The sequence below is a fragment of the Narcine bancroftii genome, chromosome 1 (assembly GCF_036971445.1).
Source record: "Narcine bancroftii isolate sNarBan1 chromosome 1, sNarBan1.hap1, whole genome shotgun sequence".
Classification (NCBI taxonomy): Eukaryota; Metazoa; Chordata; class Chondrichthyes; order Torpediniformes; family Narcinidae; genus Narcine; species Narcine bancroftii.
Window position 1 is genome coordinate 108269085 of NC_091469.1, and position 13940 is coordinate 108283024.

Here is a 13940-nt window from a genome sequence, read left to right on the forward strand (position 1 = left end):
TTTTATATTATAGATTTTTTTTAGTTCTTGTATATGTGGGGGGGGTTAGGTTGAATTAAGTTAGGTTATTAATGTTGTATTGTAATTATATTATTTTATTTTATATCTTTTCTTTAAATGTAATTTTTCTTTTTATTCCTGTGATAAAATCTTTAAATAAAGTTTAAAGAAAAAAAAAAGAAATCAGGAACCTATCAATCTCCACTTTAAATACAACCTAATAACTTGGGGTCCACAACTGCCTGTGGCAACAAATTCCACAGATTTACCACTTTGGTAAAAGAAATTCCCCTGCATCTCTGTACTAAGTAGACACCCTGAAGTTGTGCCTTCTTCTCCGAGACTCTCCCACTATTCAGTCCAATCCTTTCAACATTCAAAATGAGATCCTCCCCCCCCCCCACCCCATCCATTCTCCTAAATTCCAATGAGAACAGGCCAAGAACTATCAAACGATCCTTATATGATAACCCTTTCATTCCTGAAATCATCTTTGTGAACCTCCTCTGAATACTCATGTAAATCAGCACATCTTTACTTAAATGGGGAACCTGAAACTGCTCACAATACTAAAAGTGAGGTCTCACCAGTGCTTCATGAAGCCTCAACATTGCATTGCTGCTCTTGAATTTCTGTTCATTGACTTCAGCTAAGTATTTAATACAATCATTACCCAGAGGCTGGTGGAGAAGCTGTCATTGCTGGAATTCAGCACTCCTCTCCGTAACTGGATTCTAGATTTCCTAATGGAAAGACCACAGTCTGTCCAGGTTAGAAGCAGAACATTGAGCACCATCACTGGTGAGGACTGAACACCTCAGGGCTGTGTGTTCCTGCTCCTATTCAGGTTACTGACCCACGACTGCATTGCTAGATCCATCTCCAACAGTGTCAACAAGTTTGCAGATGACACAATAGTACTTGGCCTCATCAGCAACATCGATGAGTAGAACTACAGAGAAAAGGTGGAAAATATCGTGGTGTGGGGCGTGAGTAACAACCTGAGTCTAACTGTTAGCAAGACGAAGGAGATGATCGTAGATTTTAGGAGGACCAGGAATGACCACCCTCCACTCTGCATCAACAACTCTGCAGTAGAGAGAATGGAATTGGAGTCCACTTATCTAGTGACCTATTGTGAACATTCAACATTTCCTCACTCATCAGAAAGGCGCAACAGCTCCCCACCATCATGTCAACTTTCTAAAGGAACTCTATTGGGATTGTCCTGGCCACTGCATCCACAGTGTGGTATGGTTGCTGCAGAGAAATGGATTTGGGGTCAATCCACAGGACCATAAGAGTGGCAGAGAGGATCACTGGAGTCTCCATCCTCCCCACCCCTGTCGACATGAAACTGATCTTGAATTCCACAGATTCATCACCCTCTGGGAGAAGCAGTACCTCCTCATTTCTGCCTTAAATCTAATTTCCCAATCTTAAGGGTCTGTCCTCTGGTCCCAGTCTCACCTGTAAGTGGAAACAACTTCCCTGCTTCTTTCTGATCTATTCCTTTCATGATTTTGTTTTGATAAGTTCCTCATCCTTCTATTCTCCAATGAATCCAGTCTAAGGCAACACAATCTTTCCTCACAAGCTGAGCCCCCCATCTTCAGAATCAACTTGATAAAACTCCAAGATCAATGCAAATAAAAGTGAAGCAATGCCAATGAATAATGCGGATTTCACAAAGTTTAAGAAAGAATCACCATTTAGATGGCAAACACAAGCAATCCGATACCTAGGTATACAACTAGATAATAATCTAGACCATCTATACAAACTAAATTATCAGCCATTAATGAAGAAATTACAAGGCGACTTAGAACTTTGGAAAGATTTACCACTAACACTGATAGGAAGGGTAAATTGCATTAAAATGAATATCTTCCCAAGGATACCAATTCACCTAACACAGAAATTCTTCAAGGAGCTAAAGAAAATAATAAGGAAATTCTTATGGAAAGGGGGGGAAAACCAAGGATAGCGCTAGATAAATAACAGAATGTTACAAATAAGGGGGCTTACAGCTACCAAACTTTAAGAATTATTATAGAGCAGCACAATTAAGATACCTATCAGATTTTTATCAAACAAAGGAAAAACCAGATTGGACCAGATTAGAGCTAGATAAAATAGGGGAGAAGGTACCTGAACATATATTATAAAAGTGGGATGAAAAGCTGGTGCAACATAGGAATTCACCTGTACTGCACCATCTGCTCAACATTTGGAAGAAGATTAACGTAGAAAGAAATAAAACAAATTATCAACTACCAAAATTAATATTGATGCAATATCAACTAATCCCTTTCACAATAGATAACCTTTCCTTTAGAGAATGGGAGAGAAAAGGGATCAAAAAAATAGAAAATTGTTTTTTGGGAAATAAATTATTATCTTTTGAACAAATGAAGTGCAAATATGGGATAACTCACGGTACAATGTTTGCATACCACCATCTGAAAACCTACTTGAAGGACAAATTGGGAAGCAGGCTAAGGTTACCAGAAGGAAGCAATTTTGAATATGTGATTACAGACACAATGATAATTAAAAGATTTATAACAAACATGTACATCAAACTGCAAGAAAAGGAGAACGAGGAAACAAGCTGTAAACCCAAACAAAAATGGGAACAAGATCTAAACATAAAGATAAAGAATGAAACATGGGAAAAGCTTTGCTCTGGAACTATGAGAAATACAATAAACACGAGGTTACGCATGATACAATATAATTGGTTACACGCCCCAAAAGTTAAGTAAATGGGACCCAACAGTATCAGACAGATGTTTTCGCTGTAAGAAGGAAACTGGAACAACAGTACATGCAATTTGGGCATGTGAGAAAATGGAAAAGTTTGGGGAAGATCTAAACCAGGTATTAAATAAAATCACAAAAAGCAACATACCAAAAAATCCAGAGATCTTTCTTCTAAGTAATATAAGAAGTAAGGAACTTGGACTCGATTTGGATGGAGCACAAAAATTATTTATTATGATAGCCTTAGCTGTAGCAAAAAAATGTATTATGTCATCCTGGAAATTAGAAGATAGGCTGAGAATACAGCAATGGTACATAGAAATGAATAAATGTATTTCATTGGAAAAAATAACATATAATTTAAGAAATAAAATCACAGTATTCGAACAAATTTGGGAACCGTACATGGAACACAACAGAGAAGTCCTACCGCGGACCTCCACCACCTAAAATGACAGAAGGAGAAGAAGACGAAATGAACTGACCCAGTATGTAAAAGTAGATGACACAAATTTCTTGATTATTTTCATTGTGTGATGACATTGTTTAATGGGTTTAATGTATCATAAATGTTGAACGTTGAGTGGGTGGGGAGGGGGGTGAAGGAGGGAGGGAAGGGAGGGGGAAAAGGGGAGAAAATGACACTGTATATTCAAGAGGGAAATGTTTGTGTGTATTTTGGTCAGTATGGTTCATAGTGTGAAAAATAAAAACTTTAAAAAAAATTAAAAAAAACCTGATGGAACTCCTCCACAGTCATAATATCTTTTCTCATGTAAGGTGATCAGACTGCATGCAGTACTCCAGGTGCAGCCTCACCAGTACCCCATGCAGCAGAACTTCCCTGGTTGTAAATTTAATCAAACCAAAGCAATGAAGGCCAACATTCCATTTGCTTTCTTGTACCATAAACACAGGAACAAATTAGGCCATTTGGCCAATTAAGTCATCCTGTCTATTCCATCATGGCTGATGTACTATCCTTTTCAACCTCATCTGCCTTTTCCCTGTGACCCTTGATTCCCTTCTTAAATGAGAACCTATCTACCACTCTTTTAAATATACAGAACGACTTGGCCTCCATACTTGTCTGTGGCATTGAATTCCACAGATTTGCCACCTTTTGGGAAATGAAATTCCTCCTCATCTCTGTTCTAAATGAATTTTTTTTTTATTCTGAGTCTGTGGCCTCTACTACGACTCCCACATCATTAAAAAAATCCTCTCCGCATCTCCTCTGTCCAGACCATTCAGTATTCCATATATTTTAACTAGATCCCCCCTCATTCTTCTAAACACCAGCAAATACAGTCCCAGAGCCATCAAAAACTCCTCATATGATAACCTTTCAATTCGTGAGATCATTCTAATGAATCTCCTCTGGGCTTTCTCCAATGCCAACACATCCTTCATTAGATAAGAAATCCAAAACTGCTCACAATACAGGTACACCCCATGTGGTGCACTGTTAGCCAGAATTAGACGCACACAAGGTAAAGACTGTGCAACAGGCTTTAATCCTCAAAGACTTCCACAGAGTCAGGCTGGCTGTAGCTGCAGTAACTCTGAGTGAGGCTTCGGAAGGCCGGCGCAGGCTTATATCCCGGAGGGTGAATTACACCCGACCGGGTGGGGCTTGATCCATTCAGGCCGACTGATTGACAGCCGGCCAGGTGTTGTCCTGTCCTCTTACACTCCTGGAGGTACAGAGGTTGCCCCCTGCAGTAGGCCGGCAGTACACTCCTTCAGGTACAGAGCTTGCCCCCTGCAGTAGGCCGGTGGTATACCACCACATTCACCCACTTCTTTAAAATTGTCCCGGGGGGGAAGTAACAAAGAATCGTACCCACTATACAAAATACAGTATTTACAGATTGAGATGAACCGGCAGCCGCCAGGGTCTCTATGACTGTTGTAGGACTGGCTCCTGGTCACTGGTTGGAGGGGAAGTGGGGGGGCTGGCCGCAGAGATCTGTGTTACTGGTGTGGTATCGCACGGAGGGGTGGCCAAGGGGACCAAGGTCGACATGTGAGAGTCATATTGCATGGGTGACGGGGCAGGTTCATCCCCCAGGGCTGAAGCGGGCCCCAGTAGTCAAGGCGGTCCTGCACGCCCCATAGCTGCCTTGGGACGGGGATGTATGCCCGGTTGGCGTCGTCCTAGGCTGAAGTATGCAGTGGAGTGATGGGTGTTCTTGCTGGTGCCAGGTCCCTGGATGAGACAGTGTCCTCCCTGCCACTGCTGAACTTAACGTAGGCATAGTTGTGGTTCGCGAGTAGGAGGAAGACCTGCTCGATCAGGGGTTCAGCCTTGTGTGTCCATACGTGCTTATGCAGGAGCACTGGTCCCAGGGACGTGAGCCATGCTGGGAGGGACATTCCAGTTGCCGACTTCTTGGGGAATGAGAACAGACGTTCATGAGAGGTCTTGTTGGTAGCCGTACACAGCAGCAACTGAATGGCATGGAGCACATCGGGCAGGGCATCCTGCCAGTACTCAATGGCCCACCCTTTCGACTTGAGATCCAGGAGGAATGCCTTCCAGACCACCTCGTTTTTGCATTCTACTTGCCCATTGCCTCTCAGGTTATAACTCATCGTGTGGCTAGTCATGATGCCCTTAGCCATATGGTACTGGCACAGTTCGTCACTCATGAAACTAGACCCCCCCCCCGTTCACTGTGGATGAAAGCGGGGTAGGTGGCCGTGGAGGTGTCCAGGCAAGGGATAGTGAAAGGGAAGCGTGAGTACTTGTCCACTACCATGAGAAAGTAGACGTTTTGGTTCGTAGAAGGCAGGGGCCCTTTGAAATTCATGCCAAGACGTTCAAAGGGTCAGGTTGCCTTTATGACATGGGCCTGGGGTGGGTGGAAGAAACAGGGTTTACACTCTGCGCAGACCCGGCAGGCCTCGGTCATGTCCCTGACATCCCTGATGGTATACGGCAGGTTCCAGGACTTAATGAAGTGCTACAACCTGGTGACACCCGGATGGCAGAGGGACTCATGCAGTGCCTGCAGCCTGTTGTTGTGCATTGATGCGCAGGTCCGAGAGAGGGCATCAGGGGAGCCGTTAAACTTTCCGGGGCAGTACTGGATGTCCTAGCTGTAGGTTGCCAGGTCGACTTTCCAGCACAAAATCTTGTTGTTCTTGATCTTGCTCTTGTAGGTAGTGTTAAACATGAACACCATGGCCCGCTGGTCAGTGAGAAGGGTGAATCTCCTGCCAGCCAGGTAGTGGGACCAGTGGCAGACTGCTTCCACAATCGCCTGGGCCACCTTTTCAATGGTGGAATGCCCTAGCTCAGAGCCGTGGAGGGTCCTAGAGAAGAAAGCGACAGGGCGCCCCCCCTTGGTTGAGGGTAGCGGCGAGGGCTACGTCGGAGGCATCGCTCTCCACCTGGAAGGGGGAGTCCTCATCTACGGCTTGCATTGTGACGTCTGCGATATCCTGCCTGATGCGGATGAAGGCTGCCTGCGCCTCAGATGGGAGGGGAAAAGTTGTGGCTTGAGCCAGTGGGCGGACATTGTCCGAAAAGCAAGGGACACACTGCGAGTAATAAGAGAATAGGCCAAGGCATCTGCGGAGGGCCTTTAGCATAGGGGGAAGAGGTAGCTCCATCAATGGGCGCATCCTTTCTGGATCTGGGCCGATGACCCCATGGGCCACGATGTACCCCAGGATGGCGAGCCAGGTGGTGCTAAACACACACTTCTCCTTGTTGTAAGTGTGGTTCAGCTCCCTGGCCATCTGGAGGAAATTTTCCAATTTAGCATCTGGGTCCTGCTGGTCATGGCCACAGATAGTGACGTTATCCAGATACGGGAACATCGCATTTTGCTTGAGCCGGTCTACCATGTGATCCATCTCCTGCTGGAAGATGGAGACCCTGTTCATGACCCCAAAAGGAATTCGACGGAACTGGTACAGGCACCCGTCTGCCTCGAAGGCAGTGTAGGGTTTGTCCTTCGGGTGGATGGGAATTTGGTGATTTGCCGAATTCAGGTCAATTGTGGAGAAATCCTGGTTGACCATGTTGGTGATCCTCGGCAGGGGGTAGGCATCCAGTTGGGTGTACCGGTTAATGGTCTGGCTGTAATCCATGACCATCCTTGGCTTACTTCCCCCTTTGACCACCAGGACTTGGGCGCTCCAAGGGCTGTTACTGGGCTCTATGACATCTTCCGCCAGGAGTCGTTGCACCTCCGTCTTGATGAAGTCTCTGTCTGCGGTGCAATAGTACCTACTTCTGGCAGCAATCAGCTTGCAGCCTAGTGTAAAATGTGGGAAGAGCGCCGGTGGGGTGATGCGAAGTGTGGAGAGGCTGAAGGTTGGCCGGGGCTGGTAGGTTGGTGTGCTGTGTAACGTGAGTGGGGGTTGGGGCCACCCGAAGGCAAGGGTGACACTCTGCAGGTGGCACTGGAAATCCAGGCCCAGGAGGACTGGGGTGCAGAGTTTGGGCATGGCCAGGAGCTTGAACCCCGTGTATGTCTCCCTTCCCACAGTTATATCAGCCGAGCAGCGCTCGAGGGTACCAACAGTCTTATCCTTAGCAGCGAGGGCGATCGAGCAGGTGGTGGGGTGGACTTTTAATCTCAGGGAGTGGGCCACGCTTGGGTGAATGAAGCTCTCGGTTCTGCCACTGTCGAGCAGGCACTTTTTTACCTGCCCGTTGACTTGCACATCCATCATAGAGAGTGAGGGATGTCCCTGGTCAGAGTGGTGGCAGCCAGGAGCATCTCAGGGTCATAGTTGTCGCTCTCTGGCTGTGTGCAGCAATTTATGGTGTCCGGAGGTGTGGGGAGCTTCAGTAGGGCGGCCTGGTCATTGCCCATGTTGACCACGTCAACGTTGGTCGTGGGGTGTGGCAACTGATGACATCTGGAGGAATGGGGTGCATCAGTGGGTCAGCCTGGTCATCACCTGTGTTTACCACGTCGTCCCCGTTGTAGTCGGGGAACCTCCGTGTCAGCCACTGCCTGGCCCAAGATGGCAGTGGTATGTGAGGCCTGCGCATGGCTGGCCTCCTTCCCCAGCTGTACGTTGCGCAGGGGAAGTGATGTTGTTGTGGCCGGCGGGTGTGACATCATTACGTCAGCCGGAGGTGACGTCACACAGTGAGCCGGAAGTGACGTCACTGTAGTTCTCGGTGAGCGGTGCTGGCGAGGGCGGGGGATGGTCCAGATGCTCGGGGCACACGCTGCGATCGTTGCTGGCAGGACCAGATGCTACACCGTCGGGGTCGGGAAAGGTGGAAGTTGTAGCGGGGACAATGGCGCCACCCGGCATGCGCATGTGGAGGGGTCCACGGGTGATGTGGGGAGGTCATAGAGGGCCGCTGAGCTGCCAGCTGGTTTTGAGAGACACACTTTAGCAAAGTGGCCTTTCTTGCCACATCGGGAACAGTACTGGTTCCTAGCCGAGCAGTTTTGGTGCAATCGTTGGTCTGACCCATACCAGGACCCACAGTACTTATAGGGGTGCCGGGTGCCCACCGCAGTGATGTTCTCCTCTCCAGCTCGGTCTGGAGCCTGGGGGGAACCTGGAATCGAAGGCTTCAATGTGCAGGGCTGCAGCTTCCAGGGTTCGGACCACTTCCACTGTCTTGGTCAGGGCATAGATAGTATCTTCCAGCAGCTTCTGCCGGATGACCCTCAAGTGTAGCCCTCGGATGAAGAAATCCCAGATTAGCCTATCGACCTCCTCTGCATCTACCCCGGGTTCAGCCAGACATGGTCGGGCCAAGTCTTGCAGGTGTCCCAAGTAAGACTCAGCAGTCTCCCCGGGTTGCTGGGCTTGGGTATTGAGGAGGTACCTTGCACAGACCGCATTCATGGGGACGCTTGTAGGTGTCCATTGCGCTCTTGTATGTGGAGCAGCCTTTGGTTGCCTGGAAGGCATGTGGACCCAGCTTTGACTGGAGTAGGACCAGCCTCCTCTGATCTGAGTCCAGAATGCCGCCAGCGTGCGCCTCAATGATTACCTCGTCCGCATGCCGCCAAATCTCGAAGCGTGTCTGGGCTTCCAGGTGGCGTGGGTCAACTTCGAGGCTCCCTGCTTTCAGGAGTTTTTCCATGGCAGTCGTGGGAAAACTTTGTGGATTAAATTGCGGTGCGCTGTTAGCTGAATCAGACACACACAAGGTAAAGACTATGCAACAGACTTTAATCCACAAAGACTTCCACAGGGTCAGGCTGGCTGTAGCTGCAGTAATTCTGAGTGAAGCTTCGGGAGGCCAGAGCAGGGTTATATCCTGGAGGGTGATTGACACCCGACCGGGTGGGGCTTGATCCATTCAGGCCGACTGATTGACAGCCGGCCAGGTGTTGGCCTGTCCCCTTATACTCCTGCAGGTACAGACATTTCCCCTTGCAGTTGGCCAGCAGTACACTCCTGCAGGTACAGAGGTTACCCCCTGCAGTAGGCCAGTGGTGTACCTCCACATCTCGACTTACGACCTACTCGACTTGCGTCCGTCCGCACAGACAACCAATTTTTTTTAAATATAATAAAATTTAAATGTTTTAAGTTGTATTTGACAAACTATAACAAGCATGTAGGACATGTAAGAGCCAAAATGTGCATAATTACCTTGTTAGTTGGCATTCCAGGGTCTGTGGTTTGGGTGTAGCCATCTTGGTTCTTGTGCGCATTTGTCAGTCTTCGGTTGGTGCATGCATTGTGGGTTTGTGTATTGAAGTTTGGTTGATGCATGTGTGAGAGTTAAACACCCTGACAATATTGAATTTGCACCCTTAACTCTCGTGCATGTGCCAACTGAACTCCAATATGCAAACCCACTGCGCATGCACACAGAAATCAAGATGGCCTCACCCAGCCTACGAACCGCAGAATGCCGCCTAACAAGGTAAGTACGCACATTTTAGCTCTTACATGCCCTGTATCCCTGTAATAGTTTGTCAAATATAACAAAAATCTATGATGAAAAAAAGATTTGATTAAAAAGTGTGCTTTAAAACCTTGGTAATCCATGTGCAAGGACAAAATTCTGGCTTACGTCCATTCCGAGATACCGCTGATCCTTCAGTCCCAATTACAGTCGTAAGTCGGGGACTACCTGTATTCCAAGTACAATCTAACAGTTTGATATGCCTTATCAAACATCAACATTACATCTCTGGTTTTATATTTTATCTCCCTGCTGACATTTGCCTATTTTACTGTGTGCCTCCAAATGCCCTGAAACCTCATCCTTGATAATAGATTCTAATATTTTGCCATATCTCAAACATTGATGTCAGACTAACCGGCTAATCATTTTATGCTTTTTGTTTCCCTCCCTTCTTAAAGAGTGGAGTGACATTTGTAACTTTTGAGTTTTCAGGAAACACTCTGGAATCTAGTCATTCTTGAAAGATCACTTACAACGTCTCCACAGCTGCATGTTTGAGAGGTGTAGGGTGTGGTCCATCCAGTCCAGGTTATTTATTCCTCGTCTTTTCAAGTTCTCCAGCACCTTCTCCTTAGTATTAATGACTACATCCATTTCTACCCCTTGACACGCTCAAATTTCTGGCACACTTCTGGTATCTTCCACAGTGAAAACTGACGTAAAATGCTCATTGTTCATCCACTATTTCTTTGTTCACCCATTACTATGAGTCCAGCTTCTTTTTCTAGCAGTCTAATATTTACCCTCAACTCTATTTTGCTCTTTATATCTGAGAAAACTTTTCACATCCTCTTTTATGTTGCTGGCAATGTGACCTTCATATTTAATCTTTTCTCACTTATTGCTTTTTTCATTACCTTTTGTTGGCTTTTAAAAGAATCCCAATCCTCTGGCATCCCACGCATTTTTGATTTCTTGTACACCCCCTCTTTTGTTTTTATGTTGTCTTTGACGTCCCTTCTCAGCCATGGTTGCATCATCCTCGCTTTGGAACACTTCTTCATCCTTGGTAGGAATGTGTCCTCCACCTTCTGAGTTAATCTCAGAAACTCCAGCCACCACTGCCATCCCTACCAGCGTTCACTGCAGTCAACTCTGGCCAGCACATCTATTTTACCTCTTTAATCCCCTTATTCCACTGAGTAGTAATATATCTGATTTTAGTTTCTCCCTCTCAAACTGCAGGGTGAATTCCATCATGTTATGATCACCAACTCCCAAGAGTTCCTTTACCTGAAGCTCCCTCAATGAACCTGATTACCAATCTAGAATTCCCTTTTTTCTGCTCAGCTCGCTGCAAGTTGCTGTAAAATGCTGACCCACAGGTATTCAATAAATTCCTTCTCTTGGGACCCAGCACCAACCTGATTTTCCCAGTCAAACTGTATATTGAAATCTTCCTGGCTAGTGGAACATTGCCCTTTTCGCATGATTTTTCTATCTCCCACTGTAATTTGTAAACCACCTCCTGACCGCTGTTTGGAGATTTGTACATAATCCCCATCAGGGTCTTTTTACCCTTGCAGATTCTTAACTCAACTCACTGGGATCTGATTCCGTTGATTACCATCAAAGCAAGTCCACACACTCTGCCCACCTGCCTGTCCAGTTGATACACCATGTACAGTTGGATGTTCAATTCCCAGATGTGATTTTCTTTCAGCCCACAGCATCAGACCTGCTAATTTCCTTACAATGTGAGAATTTAAGTTCAAGACCTTCAGTCCTGTGTTCATCACCCTTCTCAATTTTGTCTCCATCATACCAAGTTCAACTCTTGTCCTTATGGCTGCAATTTTTCCTCTCGACTACCAATCCTTCCTCACAATCTTACCACACACTGTATACTTTTATATCATCTGTCCTATTATTCTGGTTCCCATCCCCCTGCTAAACTAATTTAAACCCTCCCCAACAGCTCAAAAAAAAACCTGCCTGTCAGGATATTGATCCATCTGAGGTTCAGGTGGTAATACATCCTTTTTTGTACAGATCACATTTACCATGTCAACCTATTCAACCATGGCACAGACAGCAACATCAAGATTACCCACCTTGAGGTCGGGTCTTTCAGCTTCCTACCTAGCTCCCTGTATTCACTCTCCAGGACTTATCATGTCCTTGGTATCAATATATACCAAAGTCTGGTGCTTACCCTCCCCCTGCAGAATGCTGTGGATCTTATCTGAGGCATCCCTCACCCTGGCTCCTTCAGGTGTCTCTCTCTCTCATTCTTGAATCCCCAATCATCACTGCCCTCCTTTCCTCCTACCTTCACTTCTGAGCCACAGGGCCAGACTCAGTCCCAGAGACACGGTCACTGCAGCTTTCTCCTGGGAGGACAGTATCCAGAGTGCTTACTTATTGTTGAGGGAAAGAGCCACATGAGTGTCTGCACTACCTGGTGATTTTCCTTTCCTGCTTACCTCTCCTGACAATAACCCAACTACCCACCTCCTCTGTCTCCCCTTAACTCCTGTCTAGAACTCACCCCATCTAGTCCATGCCAAACTACTGCTCTGCTTCGTCCCACTGATTTGCACCTGGGCCACAGTCTGACAAAACCTTCCCATTCATGTACCAATCTAAATTTTTATTAAATATCAAAATTGAACCCGCATTCATTTCAGATGGCCACTTATTCCACGCTCTTACCACTCTCTGAAGTTTCCTTTTCACTGTCAACCATTGTCCTCTAGTTTTTGTCTCACCTTATCTGGGGTGGCACAGTTAGCATACGGGTTAGTTCAACACAATGGTTCAAATCTAGTATTGCCTGTAAGGAGCATGCACATTCTCCCATGTCTACACTGGTGCTCCGGTTACCTCCACCCTCCAGAACCAGATGTGGTTTGGAGGCTAATCAGTGTATTTGGACCAGAAGAACCTTTTTTTTTTTAAATCATGCATTACACCTCACATCAGATCTCTCTAACCTCCGTGGAAAAACCCTGCTTGCATTTGCTCTATCTAAATCCCTCACAATTTTGTACATCTTTAGCAAATCTCCCCTTACTTTTCTATGTTCCACGGAATGAAGTCCTAACCTATTTGTAGGTAGGTGACCAAAACTGCACACAATATTCCAAATTTGACCTCACCAATGTCTTATACAACTTCACCATAAATTCAAACACCTTTACACTGTACTCAATACTTTAATTTATGAAGGCTATTGTACCAAAAGCTCTCTTTATGACCCTATTTACCTGTGTTGCCACTTTCAGGGAATTATGTATCTGCATTTATTGTATATGTTCAACGTTGGTTCGTCCTACCAAAGTGCATCACTTGTCTCCATTAAATTCCAACTGCCATTTTACGGTCCAGATTTCCAGCTGGTCAAGATCCCACAAACCTTGAAAGACTTCCTCACAGTCCCCTGCACCTCCAATCTTTGAGACATCGGCAAACTTGCAAGATCCAATTTACTACATTATCATCCAGATAATTGATAAAGGTGATAAACAACAGCAGATCAAGCACTGATCCTTGAGGCACACCACTAGTCATAAGTTTCCAGGCAGAAAGGTAATCATCCTCTACCGCTCTCTTGCTTCTTCTGCAAACCCAATGTCCAATCCTGGAGAATGATTGACTGAAACTTCCTGATCAACCTCGCTATGCTGCTCACAATTTTATAAACCTCCACAAAGTCACCCCTCAGTCTCTATTCCACTGAGACCAAACCCAGCCCATTGAACCTCTGGGCAATATCCTGGTAAATCTTTTCTCCTCTCTCTCTATTCTTCGTGTTGTGTGATCAGAAGCATACACCAGCAATTCTCAACCTTTTTTGGCAATACCTCTCTCCCCACCCCCAGTACTCTGCTCAAAGTGTATAGCCCCATTCACTATGAAGTAGTCAAGTTTTGGTTTCTTCTATACTTCTCTCCTAATGAGTGTATATATATATATGAAAAGTATTCATGTTTCGTGAAGTGAAAATAAATCAAGGCTTTTACTTAAATGTGCTGTGATTCTCATTGAGAATGGCTAGTATATACAAGTGCAGACTAATCAATGTTTTGTCATCCCAACTCATACATAATATCTCAGCTTGTGAAGACAAGGGTGCCAAATGACTCTTCACTACTTTATCTACCTATGTCACTGTTAAAAGGGAGTGATTTTACACCCAAATATTTATCTGCAGATCAGTGTCCCTACCTTGAACCATCCCACCAAGGGGCATCACCTCACATCTGCCTGGATTAAGTTCCAGCTGTTATCACTTTGTACAATGTTCCAAGTACTTTGT